The 13,334-nt window shown below is 34.2% G+C and overlaps 1 long non-coding RNA gene across 15 annotated transcripts in view; it reads left to right on the forward strand.

Moving 5' to 3' along the window:
• LOC144307445 (uncharacterized) overlaps positions 1-13,334 on the forward strand; it is a 478,537-nt gene that overhangs the window by 43,085 nt on the left and 422,118 nt on the right. The window lies entirely within an intron of this gene.

Below are 13,334 nucleotides of genomic sequence, written 5' to 3' on the forward strand. Positions count from 1 at the left end.
AAAAATAAAAAATAAAATAAAATAAAATAAAACCAAAAACTGGTCAGTTATTTTGCTCCAGAACAGTCAACTGTTTAAACCTTGTTCTTTTAGGTCTTGGAGTTTTTTTTTCCTTCTTCTAGTTCATGTGTTTAAAATTGAAATTTAGATTTGGAGAAGGGCTGATTAGATATCTACTCTAGTGACACACTGAGTGCTGAGAATATAGAACTGAACTGGTGGTTATAAAGACATAATTATCAGAATTTTGCTTCTGTAGTGAATCATGTTTAAAAATTTAATCTAATCCCATTAGATTTAGAAGATTTACCGTGGAAGCCAGAATGATTCAGAGCCTTTATTATTAATATTACTTTTCTTTGATCTGATTACTATTTAACTTATAATTCAAGTATATAAATTAAAAGCTCTAGTATTGTATCCATGAAAATTAATAGACGGAAATCTCATTTAGAACAGAGTAGAGAAGCCCTGCAAAGGGGACATTTAGGATTGAACTTTCCATCTCAGCTTATACTTCACATTTCTGGGCAGGGAGAGGTTCACAGTACCCCACAAGGGGAAAGGAATATTTTCTCCTTGCCCAGGGGCAGCCTAGCCACTGAGACACTGCCACAGCTCTGCCAATGAGAAACCATTGCCACACTGAACTCTAGCTTTCCTCCAGTAGAATTTGTTCAAAACAACCTCTCCCAACTTCCTCCTTTTTCTCTATAAAGTTCTTTTACTTTCTTCTCTAGAATTGCCTATGATTTGCCATATTTGCATGTCCTGAACTGTAATCCCTCTGCTATCCCCAAATAAACTCAGTTTGCTGATGAAATAAATAACTATTTTATTTTTAAGGGTAGTGTCTCTACCTAGTTTTACCAGTAACTAATTGGGCAGACATAGGTTCTTATGCATAAAATGACTATTTTTAAATTCAAGTTTTAAATTATCTATTTCTATTATTTCATGAAAGAGTTTTTAGATTGTCTCCGCTTCTCTCATTTTAACAGTGAAGATACCAGTTATAATAGATCCTATTTAAGATCTCATAAACCTACACTTTCATTTAGGGCTATTATTCTCTATTTCTATCCTAGGAATCCTTAGGTTGATATCTTTAGTTATAGTAGTTGAACCTAGTAAAATACATGCCCCGGGAAACATTTTGAAACTCCAAAAAGCTGGTAATATAAACATTCCTTGAGGAAAGGGATGAGAAACTGGAAGTGGATCCTCTCTACAGAAAGTAGCATTAAAATAATCCAAAAAATTAGCATTACAATAGGTTTAATGCAGCAGTAGTGGTGAGTATTCTTCATGTATTCAAGACAATTTTTACTTTATTTGCAACAATTAGGACTACTGGCAAACTATACACATAGAATTTATTTGAGCTTTTGAATAAAGAGTACTAGTAGATTTAAGATTAAGGCCAAATCTGACAACTGAAAATGTGCATGTATATTTTCAAAATTTAACATTATTCCAAATATTAAAATGTTTAATGGGAAATCAAATCCCATAAGGCATATTTAAACACAAAGATGTATATAGAGAATTAAATACATTGTAAAAATATGCATAACTTATTTTACATTGATAGGTGTATGTATGCACATTGCTCAAGTATTAAAGGGACTTCTCTCTTGTATCTAGTTTGTACAAATAAAATTTCAAAGTGCTTTTTACATTGGAATATATTCACATATCATAAAATGTAACAGATTAGGGAAATTTATGCTTTATTCTATCAATTTAAATATTTTATGATTCATGTTTGAATATTTAGTCTTCAGTGCCGTGACATGACATTTTGGTACTGAATTAATGTAGTACTTTCTAAACATTTATTTTGCTGGTGGGAGATATGAAAGGAAGACAATGCTTAGTATGTACATTTCTTAGAAACCTTGATTTTTATCTCTAGACTGATTAGCAATAGCAATTGACATAACTAATCACAAACTAGACTAAAATGAATATTGATAAAGCACTGTTCAATTAATTCAAGTGACTGAAAATTAAGCAATGACACAACAACTTGTTTCTAACAGGGTAGGGAAAATACACTTATCAATTCAGAAAATTGCCTTTTTTGCACAAAATGAGCTTACATTTTGGAGCTTATTGATCTTACATGATTTTTAAAAAGTAATTTTATAAGGAATCAGGATTGTTTTTGTGTATTACTATTAGTTATGCGGTTGCATGTATAACCTGAAGATTTTGAAAGTTCTACATTGAATCCGTCACTACAGAAGCATTTGTTTTTCATTTTGTGTAGGAACTTTGATTTTTTTTTTACCAAGAGATATATTTTTGATTGACAAAATTCATTACGGAATAGAAAACTGAACAACATTTTAGCTTAATTCATCACAATTGTCATCGGAAGAATAAAAGAACCTCTAAATTGAGTTATTTCATAGACAAATAGCTTTATTTGTTGCTTACACTTATGTACAAACTGTTATTCCTGCATAAAAATGCCTCTTTCCCCTGACTTAAAAGAATACTTCTACTTGTATTATACTCGTATTTGGCCAAATGATCCCTTCCGAAGTAGTATTTTTTCACCTTTCTCAAAAAAGATCAATACTCATAATTTCATGAACTTATTTAAACTCTAGTTTGTTGCTTTAATCATTTGTGTATGCATTATCTCCAGTAGGCTATGAATCCTGAAAGGTAGGCACTTTATTTATTTTTTTTAATCTTCACTAAATAGAAACAGTGACTGGCATATAATAAACATTTTATAATAGTTGCAGCAACCTGCCTATGTAGATTATTAAGATAAAAAGGGCAAAATAACCAACATCATCACTGTATTGATTTAACTTGATTTTTTTCCTTCATTTCAGTGAAACTAATTGTGTAACATCCTTTATACCTTTCTTCCTGCAGCATCCTTTCCTTGTCTTCTGCACTAAAAAGTACAAAATGGAGGGGTTTTATTAATAATTGTGGCAAAGTTGCAATGGTCATGTTCTACTGTACTGACAGTTCCATCTCTAATCTTAAACCCAACTTTTGTTTTATTTCCAACAATCCAGGAACTGTTTCCTGGCTAAGGATACGCAAAGACAGTCTTCCTGTTTAAATTCAGGTTGTACTGTTTCTTCAATTTCAAATACCTGCCATCTGTGGAGGCCAAGAAAAATTAAAGCCATTCCACCTTAAGTTTAGCATTAGCACAAGTACAGCATCTTAGGCCCCTGTGAATAGGAGCTGAACTTTACAGGAAAAAAATACAGAATGTCCTTGGCAGGGAATCCCATATCAGAAAGACACCAGAGCTCAGAATGCCCTTGGCAGAGAAACCCATATCAGATCTTAAGAAACTTCCCCATCCTTCCCCCCCATTTTGGAATGAAAAAAAATTCCTCCACCCCTTCTGAAAATCCCCTAGACCAGCCCATAAAAAACCCAGCTGTAACCCACTTCAGGGACCAAGCCCCTGCTCTGCTGTGTGGAGTATACTTGGACCCAAGCTCGAGCATGTAAATAAACCCTTGTGGGCTTGCATCGCTGTCGGCTCCTTGGTGGTTTCTCATATTTGCAGTCTTGGGGACAACACCATCTTAATCTGTATAAAATGTAATAAACATTTGAACAATTTTCGTAACCAAACTCCCCCCACTATGCTACCTCGTGATTGCTGTTTTGAAAGAGAAATAGGCTACCTGATTAAGTAATAGTCAGGACTGGAATTCCCGTGAAGGAGGATTTATGATCATAAAGCAAGGAAACACAGCTACCAGTAATTTGACTGCAAAATAAAATGCATTTGATTACAATGCCACAATATAAAGGAGAACTTGACTAGAAAATTTGGAGAACTCTGTGGAGGCCGAGAAAATTAAGGCCATTCCACCTTAAGTTCATCTTTAGCACAAGTATAGCCATCTCAGGCCCCTGTGAATAAGAGGTGAACTTTACCTTCAGTTACAGGAAAAAACTGCTTAACGCCCTTAAAAGCCCCATAATCAGAATAAGAACAGAGTTTAACACCCTTGAAAGCCCCATATCAGAATGTAAACAGAGCTTAAGAAATTCCTCCACCCCTTCTGGAAATCCCCTAGACCAGCGCATAAAAACCCAGCTGGAACCCACCTGTGGCTGTGTCCGGTATACTTGGACCCAAGCTCCAGCTTGTTAATAAACCCTCCTGTACTTGCATCAGTGTCGGTTCCTTGGTGGTTTCTCGGATTTGCAATCTTGGGCACAACAAACTTAATTTTTTTTTTTTTTAGTTGAAGTTCAATTTGCCAACATACAGTATAACACCCAGTGCTCATCCCATCAAGTGCCCTCCTCAGTGCCTATTGCCCAGTTTCCCCATCCCCCTACCCGCCTCCCCTTCAGTGGAAGGGGGGGAAACTATCCTTTGTTCATTTCCCAGAGTTAGGATGGTTTGTCTCCCTCTCCAATTTTTCCCACTCATTTTCCTTCCTTTCCCTTATAATCCCTTTCTGTATTTCTTATGTTCCTCGTATGAGTGTAAACATATGATGATGGTCCTTCTCCGATTGACTTACCTGGATGGAACTGGAGGGTATTATGCTGAGTAACTCAATTGGAGATGGAGAACGTAATTCTAATCTCAGTTCTTCCCATATTATGATCCTAAATAAATCAAATCCTCTTTACTTCATTGGGTGACATTGGCCTAATAGTAAGATGAATGGATGGATTTTATTAGACTCACTTCTAACTCTAAAATACCATTATATAAATCAGTTAATTCGCATCAGTAAACTTGCTTGTGTACTTGCCACTTTTAAAACATAGTAGGTAAGGCAGATATGGACACAGTTAACATTTTTTAAATAAATATATATACTATCCATGTACATAGCACATACTTGAAACTGAGTGGTTCTGATATTACACAGTGTGTGACTGCTAAGTCATTTTTGCAGTAACAATAAAAAAGATAATAAAATGTCTAAATTTCTATAGGGTTAAAAAATGTGTTTATAGGTGTTATTTAATATGAACCTCTATCAAAAATTGAAGTCAAAATAGGCATTGTTATCCACATATTAGTAATAAAGAAATTGAGATCAGACTTGCTCAAAGGCTTCTAGTTTAAGCAGCATTTTAATTGCAATTACAAGCATGAAAATATGTTACCACTTTAAACTTTCCTGTCTTTTATTGTTTTAATCCAGCTATCACCAAAAATAATATGACTAATATCAACAATAAATCTACATATAGTTACTTTAATACTTTTCTCAATGTAATACATTTGTTTGGATATCAAGTGTTGTACATTAAGGTGGTTTCTATTAAAGGCTAAAAATTCAAGTTCTTCCCTTTTTCTTACATGGAGCTTTGGAGTTCTGTCATAGCTTGCAGTTGATTTGTTTTCGATTTTGTTTTTTCATTTCCATTATCCAAGAAAAGTTTGTATACAATAAGAGTAGAATTACTCTTCTCTCTCTGTGTGTGTGTATTTAAATTTAAATTTGACAATATCACCAAAACCTACAAGAAAATAGTAGGTCAAACACCAAATATTTTCTAAGTCTAATGTTCTTTGGGTGGAATACTTGGTAGAATTCTGATTTACTTTTGTATATGTGGCCATGGACCTGCCAATCACAAAACAGTGATAGCACAGAAATAAATGAACTGTAAATACACTGTTAAACAGGCATTCTGATATCCAACTGAATAAACTCAATCACATTTCAGTAGACAGACTGAGTCATATATCACAACAGATGGATGCACAAAGGTGATCATGGCGATGATTTAAGAATAAAAGACTCAATGTAATTGGAATTATTTTGGAGTAAGTTCCAGAGCATGAGCAAAAATGCACATCTATAAATGCTGGTTCTTGCATAAATACTATGTAAAACTACTGAGAGTTTTCATGCTATTCAGTTGTATGATATATATCTACCAATATAAACAATATTTCATCATTCAAAACTTACAGGACTTTTGAGGCATTATATAGATGGGTTTTTATCGGTGGGAGCAATGGACAAATAACCCAGTTCAATTGCTGATAATACAAAATTGGCAAATATGAATAATTAAAAGTTATACAATTATGTGTCATATGTAATTATTGACCATGCTAAAGTTTTCTTGTACACAAAAATTTAGTTGGAACACAAGCATATTTTTATAAAAGATGTTCAGTCATGGTAGAAATTAGTACATTGATCAAATTCAGAAACTATTCCTTAACCATATCTCAGTTATTTTTGTATATACTTATTTATTCAGTAGACTTAAAGAGCTGGTGCTATTGATTCATCTACTTAGATCTAAAGCATTTTTACTATAAAGAGATGGGAAACACATTCATGCTTTAGTAAAGGCTTAAAATAAGCTCTTTATTACTTTAGTCCTCTGTAACTTTAGGATTATAACTTGGAGATTCTCCTGTGTGTTAAAACAACATATCTTCCATCTCTTCAAATAAAAATATGTTTAGTTTGATATTCAGAATGGCAAGGATTGGTTTCCCAGATGACAGCCTGATAAACTCCACAAATATACTCCCTAGTAAAACAAGCAGAGCTGGTGAAGACTACTAAAGATAACCATTTAAATAATCCCTGGAAATTGTTCTAAGGGAAAAAAGCAAATAAAGACACATTTAGGGACACCTGGGTGGCTCAGTGGTTGAGTGTCTGCCTTGGCTCAGGTCATGATCCTGGGGTCTTAGGATCAAGTTTGACATCAGGTTCCCTGCAAGGAGCCTGCTTCTCCCTCTGCCTCTCTCTGTGTCTCTCGTGAATAAATAAATAAACAAACAAACAAACAAACAACAAACAAATATCTTTTTTAAAAAAAGATTTTTATTTGTATTTATTTGTATGTATCTCCTTCCTCTTACAGGCAGAGGAAGGAGAAGCAAGCTCCTCGCAGGGAGCCCAATGCGGGACTCGATCCTGGGACTATAGAATCACATCCTGGGCTGAAGGCAGGTGCTTGACCGCTGAACCACCCAGGCATCCCTAAATAAATAAAATCTTTAAAAAATACATTTATTCAGGGAAACCTACATATTCTGTGGCATTCAAACATGACCTGCTCCCTTCATCCTCATGTCTCCCAGCTCAGCAAACCACAGAACTCTACTCCATACAGGTGTAGTCAAAAAGATGGGATCTCTCTCCCATTGGGTCCCACTTAAGAGTAATTGTATTTCACTGGAAGGGGCAGAAATCAGTATTTCTCATCCTCTCCAATTTTAAGTAGAAGAGACGAGATTTCTGGTGAGTGTAGCCAAGAGTCTGGGGCTTCTTTTCTTCAGCCAGGGTCTACCCGTTGGATGGAGATTCTCCCCTAGGTACACAGGCTGAAAGTACAAGGTCCCCAATTGTCTTGTAGTTCAGTTAGAGAGGAAATCATAATACCTGAGGTATCAACCCACCTAGCACATTAAGGAATGACCCAGAGATTTTGCTAGGAGAAATACACAGAGTAGGAGTACCAATAAGGGAGTAAAGAGAGAAAGAAGTAGGGAAAATATTTGAAAAAAGAATGGCTGAACACTACCTTAGTTTTGCTGGAAAATATCTGTGTACATGTCCAAGAAGCTCAATCAACTCAAAGTACTCAAAGTAGCGTAAATGCAAAGAGATCCATGCCCAAACACAGCATAGTTAACACATGCAAAAGAAAGACAAAGAGTTATAAAAATCTTTGCCTAGATTTTTTTTTCTTTGCCTAGATTAATACCACTGGTGTACTAATGATCACACCTGAATCCTTGCCCATCCAAATTCTCATTCTTAGACTGCTGAACATCACTTATAGTAAAATAATTATAAAATTCTGTTTCCTAAGTCTATCACAGTATAAGCAAATCTCTTTATTCTTTAGTATTTTAAAATTAATTTTATATTGACTTTTACTTATATCCCACAGAAAAGCTTTTCAAATCTTTTTCATGCTCCTTGAGCTTCCAGACAAATTCTGCATTTTTTTCTTATTACTTTTATTGTACTCAAAAGGTTGATGTCATATTGCATAAATTCTTCAATTTATCTGATTCCCAACTCAAAATGTATTTTGTGTATCTTTACTCCTTTAATACTTTATTCTTACAACAAAGTTTTTCTTTTCTCCATGCCAAAGCTATTTTCTCACCTTATACCTTCAATACTGTTTTATCCAGCTTTTTCATATTTTACCCTGCCAATTTTCTAATCCTTTTCATTTTTTGCTCCCTTGTTTTCTGAGCCGATTTATTGTGTCTCTTTTCTGTTTTATTTTACATATATTTTAGGTGTGCCTTTAAAAAATATACCTGCAATAACAATGGTTTAAAACAACTATAGAAATATATATATATATATGATTTTATTTATTCATGAGAGAGAGATGCATGGAGCCTGCTTCTCCCTCTGCCTGTGTCTCTGCCTCTCTGTGTCTCTCTGTGTCTCTCATGAGTAAATAAATAAAATCTTTTAAAAAAATTCATTTTCTTACGAATGTCTGGAATTAAAAGCCTCTATGTTCATTAAACATTTTAATATCAAAAGTCCAGTCAGTGTGGAAGAAGACTACAAAAGGGTATGAAATGTGGAAAGCTTGGTTCTGAAGGAATAGCATTTCAACTGCCGACCACATCCTTCCCCTGGGGATTTTAATGTTTCATTTTCCTTCTACACGCAAAATACACCAACCTACCCCCAATCCTAAAACCATCAAATTTTCATCCAATTTTGGTATTTAGACAGTCCTGAAGACCAGGATCTCGTCATCTAAACTAGGACCAGATGCAATTAAGATATCTTAGATACATGTCCTCCAATACACCATTTCAGGGTTAGTTCTCTCAAAAAGCAAGTTCTAGCACTAAAAAAGGATGAGTCCCACTATGCAAGCACTTGAAAAACAAAACAAAAAAACCCAACTCTCTTCCTGCCTGATGCCTACTAATCTCCCATTAGCCAAAACCAGCCACATGGAACATCCTAGACAGGGAGGCGTTATACAAGAGAAGGAGCATCAAGAACTGAGATGATTGGCTATGACTATTGAAATTGTCTACCACATGCTTTCTCTAAATCTTACAATTGCTCTTCCCTCTTCTTTCCTCCTGATTATAAGAATATAAAATTTTGCTTCTGCTGAATATTTGTTTCTTCAGCTCTTTCTTTGAGAACCTTGCATAATCAATCACTACCCAAATTGGACCTTTCAACTACATAATCCACTAACATCTCACATAAATTATTAATGCTTCTGAACCCTTGAAAGCTTATTGTTTCATACTAGACATATAGGTCTCTCAGGTATCTTACTGAAGCAGCAAAGAATCAATACGCACTCTCTGAACAAACAAGCCAAGAATGAAGTTTTATTTTAAGGTTGTATGATATTCTTATTTTCTTCCCCTTAAGTAGATATGGTTTACCACATAATGTCCCATTCTGTAGAGAGGCTGTTTTACAAAAATTGATTCTTAAACAGTTACTTATATTGATTCTAATTACCTTAGATATTTGTCTCAGTATCATTCATATGTGCACAGTATGAAAAATCATGTGTAAGAGTCAGGTCCAATCATACGTATTTACCCTAATTTTTAACAAAATAAATCCAGAAACATTATTCTAAAATATTTTGTTTTGTGGCCTGATAATTACAATAGAATATGATAATAAGATGATAGGATATTTTATTCTTTATACTGTTTTTATCCTTACATGTATGGTATTCACATTGTCCTTACAATAACATTATAAAATTTCAAGCAATAAACATCACTTGTGAAAGGTTAATTAAAGCATTATATTGGGATATGAGCTCTAGTGAGCAAGGGGTTTTGTCAGTTTTGTTCCTGGCTTTCATCTTCATTGCCTAGAAGTAGTGCCTGAACTATAGACAGAAGCTCACAACATATTGAATAAATAAATGAATGATACAAGTAGAGAGGAAGTAATGCATGCATATCTTCTAAAATCGTATTAGGAAGAAATGTAAGGATAATATCAGAAAATGTAATATGTAAAAATCTGTTCCATAGCAAGAGGAAAAAAAGAATCACATTATCTTAAAACAGTGCCAAAATGCATTTGTATAATAAATTTTAGTGAATGTTTATTGGAAAATTCAAGTTTTTCCAGTCTAATTTTAATTAGTCAAATAATTTGTTTTCCCTTCTTTTATTTTATTTTATTTTATTTTATTTTATTTTATTTTATTTTATTTTATTTTATTTTATTTTTTTTTTTTAAGATTTTATTTATTTATTCATGACAGATGCACAGAGAGAGAGAGGCAGAGACACAGGCAGAGGGAGAAGCAGGCCCCATGCAGGGAGCCTGATGTGGGACCCGATCCCGGGACTCCAGGATCATGCTCTGGGCCAAAGGCAGGCGCTAAACCACTGAGCCACCCAGGGATCCCCCCTTCTTTTATTTTAATACTCACATGGACAATCATACACAGTTTTCCATAAATTAAGGTATTTCAATCAGAGAGCAGTGAATCCTTTGCCTACTATTCCTTTAATTTTTAAGTTTGCTGTGTAATTTATGTTTAAGGTTGATTAATTTGGATGAATATCATTTTGCAAAAAAGAACAAATAATGTTTCTGTTTTCCTAATTGTCATTTCTGAGAACTCTCAAAATATTTTAACCATATGTTTATAATATCTCATAGTATACATTGATAAAGCAAAATTAATTTTCATTTTTAAAACGTTGAATTCCATTATAGTTAATATAGAGTGTTATAGTAATTTCAGGTGTGCAATATAGTGATTCAACAATTCTATACATTACTCAGTGCTCATCATGATAAATGTGCTCTTACCGCTTTCATCTATTTCACCCATCCCTCCACCCACCTTCCCTCTAGTAACCATCAGTTTGTTCTCCACAGTTAGGAGTCTGTTTTTTGCTTTGTCTCTCTTTTTTCCTTTGTTCATTTGCTTTGTTTCTTGCATTCTACATATGAATGAATTCACATGGTATATGTCTTTCTCTGATTCACTTATTTCATTATACTCTCCAGATCCACCTATGTTGTTGCAAATGGTAAGATTTCATTCTTTTCTATGAATGAATAATATTCCATTTTATATTCATATATGTGTAGATAGATATATAGATACACACACATGCCCCCTCTCCTTTATCCTTTCATACATCCATGGATACTTGGGCTGCTTCTGTAATTTGGTAATTGTAAATAATTTTGTAAGACAGGGGTGCATATATCTATTCAAATTAGTGTTTTTGTATTCTTTCTGTAATTTCAGTAATTCAGTAGTGAAATTACTGGACTATACAGTAATTCTATTTCTAATTTTTTGAGAAATCTCCATACTGTTTTCCACAGTGGCATTCCCACCAACAATACATGAGGGTTCCTTTTTTCTCTACATCCTTACCAATGCCTGCTTCTAGTGCTTTTGATTTTAGCCATTCTGACAGGTGTGAGGTGCTCATTGTAGTTTTGATTTGCATTTCCCTGATGATGAGTGATGTTGAGCATCTTTTCATGCATCTGTTGGCCATCTATGTGTCTTCTTTGGAGAAATGTCTATTCATGTCTTCTGCCCACTTTTAAATTGGATTATTTGGAGGTCTTGGGTGTTGAGTTGTATAAGTTCTTTATATATTTTCCATACTGTTTATTAGATGTCATTTCCAAATATTTTCTCCCATGCAGTAGGTTGTCTCTTTGTTTTGATGATTGTTTCTCTTGCTGTGCAGAAGCTTTTCTTTTTTAATGAAGTCCCAGCAGTTTATTTTTTGTTTTTGTTTCCCTTGTCTTAGGAGATACATCTAAAAAGATGTTGTTATGGCCTTCATCAGAGAAATTACTACTTGTGTTGTCTTTAAGGATTTTTTATGTTTTCAAGTCACATTTAGGTCTAATGCATTTTAAGTTTCTTTTTGTGTGTGGTGTAAGAAACAGTCCAGTTTCATTCTTTCGCATATAGCTGTCCAAGTTTTCCAACACCAGTGGTTGAAGAGACTTTTTCATTGCACATACTTGCCTCTTTCATTAAAAATTAATTGATGATATAATCTAGGGTTTATTTATAATTCTTTATTGTGTACCACTGATCTCAGTGCCTTTTTCTTTTTTTCGCCAGTACTACCTGTTTTGACTATTACACCTTTGTAGTATATCTTGAAATCTATAAAGAAGAGGTGGTACATGTGTGTATGTCTATATTTATACATCTATATTTATCTACACACACACACACACATATATATTATTATATTATCTATCTACACACATATATATGTGTGTATATATATAACGGAATATTACCCAGCCATAGAAAAGAATGTAATCTTGCCATTTGCAACAACATAGGTGGATCAGAGAAAGACATATGCCACATGAATTCACTTATATGTAGAATTCAGGAAACAAAACAAATCAACAAAGGAAAAAAGAGAGACAAATCAAAAAACAGACTCTTAACTGTGAAGAACAAACTGATGGTTACCAGAGGGAAGGTGGGTGGAGGGATGGGTGAAATAGGTGATGGGGGTAAGAGCACACTTATCATGATGAGTACTGAGTAATGTATAGAATTGTTGAATCACTATTTTGCACACCTGAAATTACTATAACATTCTATATTAACTATACAGGAATTAAAAAAAAAAAAGAAATGGTGAGTTATATTTTTTGTTTCATTTTGTTTTTAGAGAGAGTATGTGTGCCAATAGGGGCAGGGTTCAAAGGGAGAGGGAGAGAGAGAATCTTAAGCAGGCTCCACTCCCAGTGTGGAGCCCAATGAAAGGCTCAATCTCACGACCCTAAGATCATGACCTAAGCCAAAATCACATTTCTGATGCTTAAGGGACTGAGCCACCTGGTGCCCCCTATGTTTCTATTTTTATTTATTTTTTATTTTTTAAAGATTTTATTTATTTATTCATGAGAGACACATGAGAGACTCAGAGACACAGACGCAGAGGGAGAAGCAAGCTCCAGGCAGGGAGCCTGACGTGGGACTCAATCCCGGGTTTCCAGGATCATGCCCTGGGCTGAAGGCAGGTGCTAAACCTCTGAATCACCCAGGATGCCCACATTTCTATTTTTAAAGAGATGTTATATTGACATAACTAAAATATCATTCAATATGAAATTAATTTTTTGAACACTAGACATTCGATCACCAGTTTTCATGACTCAATGCAACTCAGATTTTCCCCTCTTTTTTTTTTCTTTTTTTAAAAAAAATTCACATAGCTGAATATATGTGTTAGAAATGAATTAGGTTTTATGGCAGTGAGTACTGAATCCCTAGCTTGAGATCTAAGTCTCTTTATTCTTTGATTAATAACAGTACAGAAAGTGAAGTAAGTGCTCCTAGGCTAG

The sequence above is a fragment of the Canis aureus genome, chromosome 38, assembly GCF_053574225.1.
Source record: "Canis aureus isolate CA01 chromosome 38, VMU_Caureus_v.1.0, whole genome shotgun sequence".
NCBI classification, from domain to species: Eukaryota; Metazoa; Chordata; class Mammalia; order Carnivora; family Canidae; genus Canis; species Canis aureus.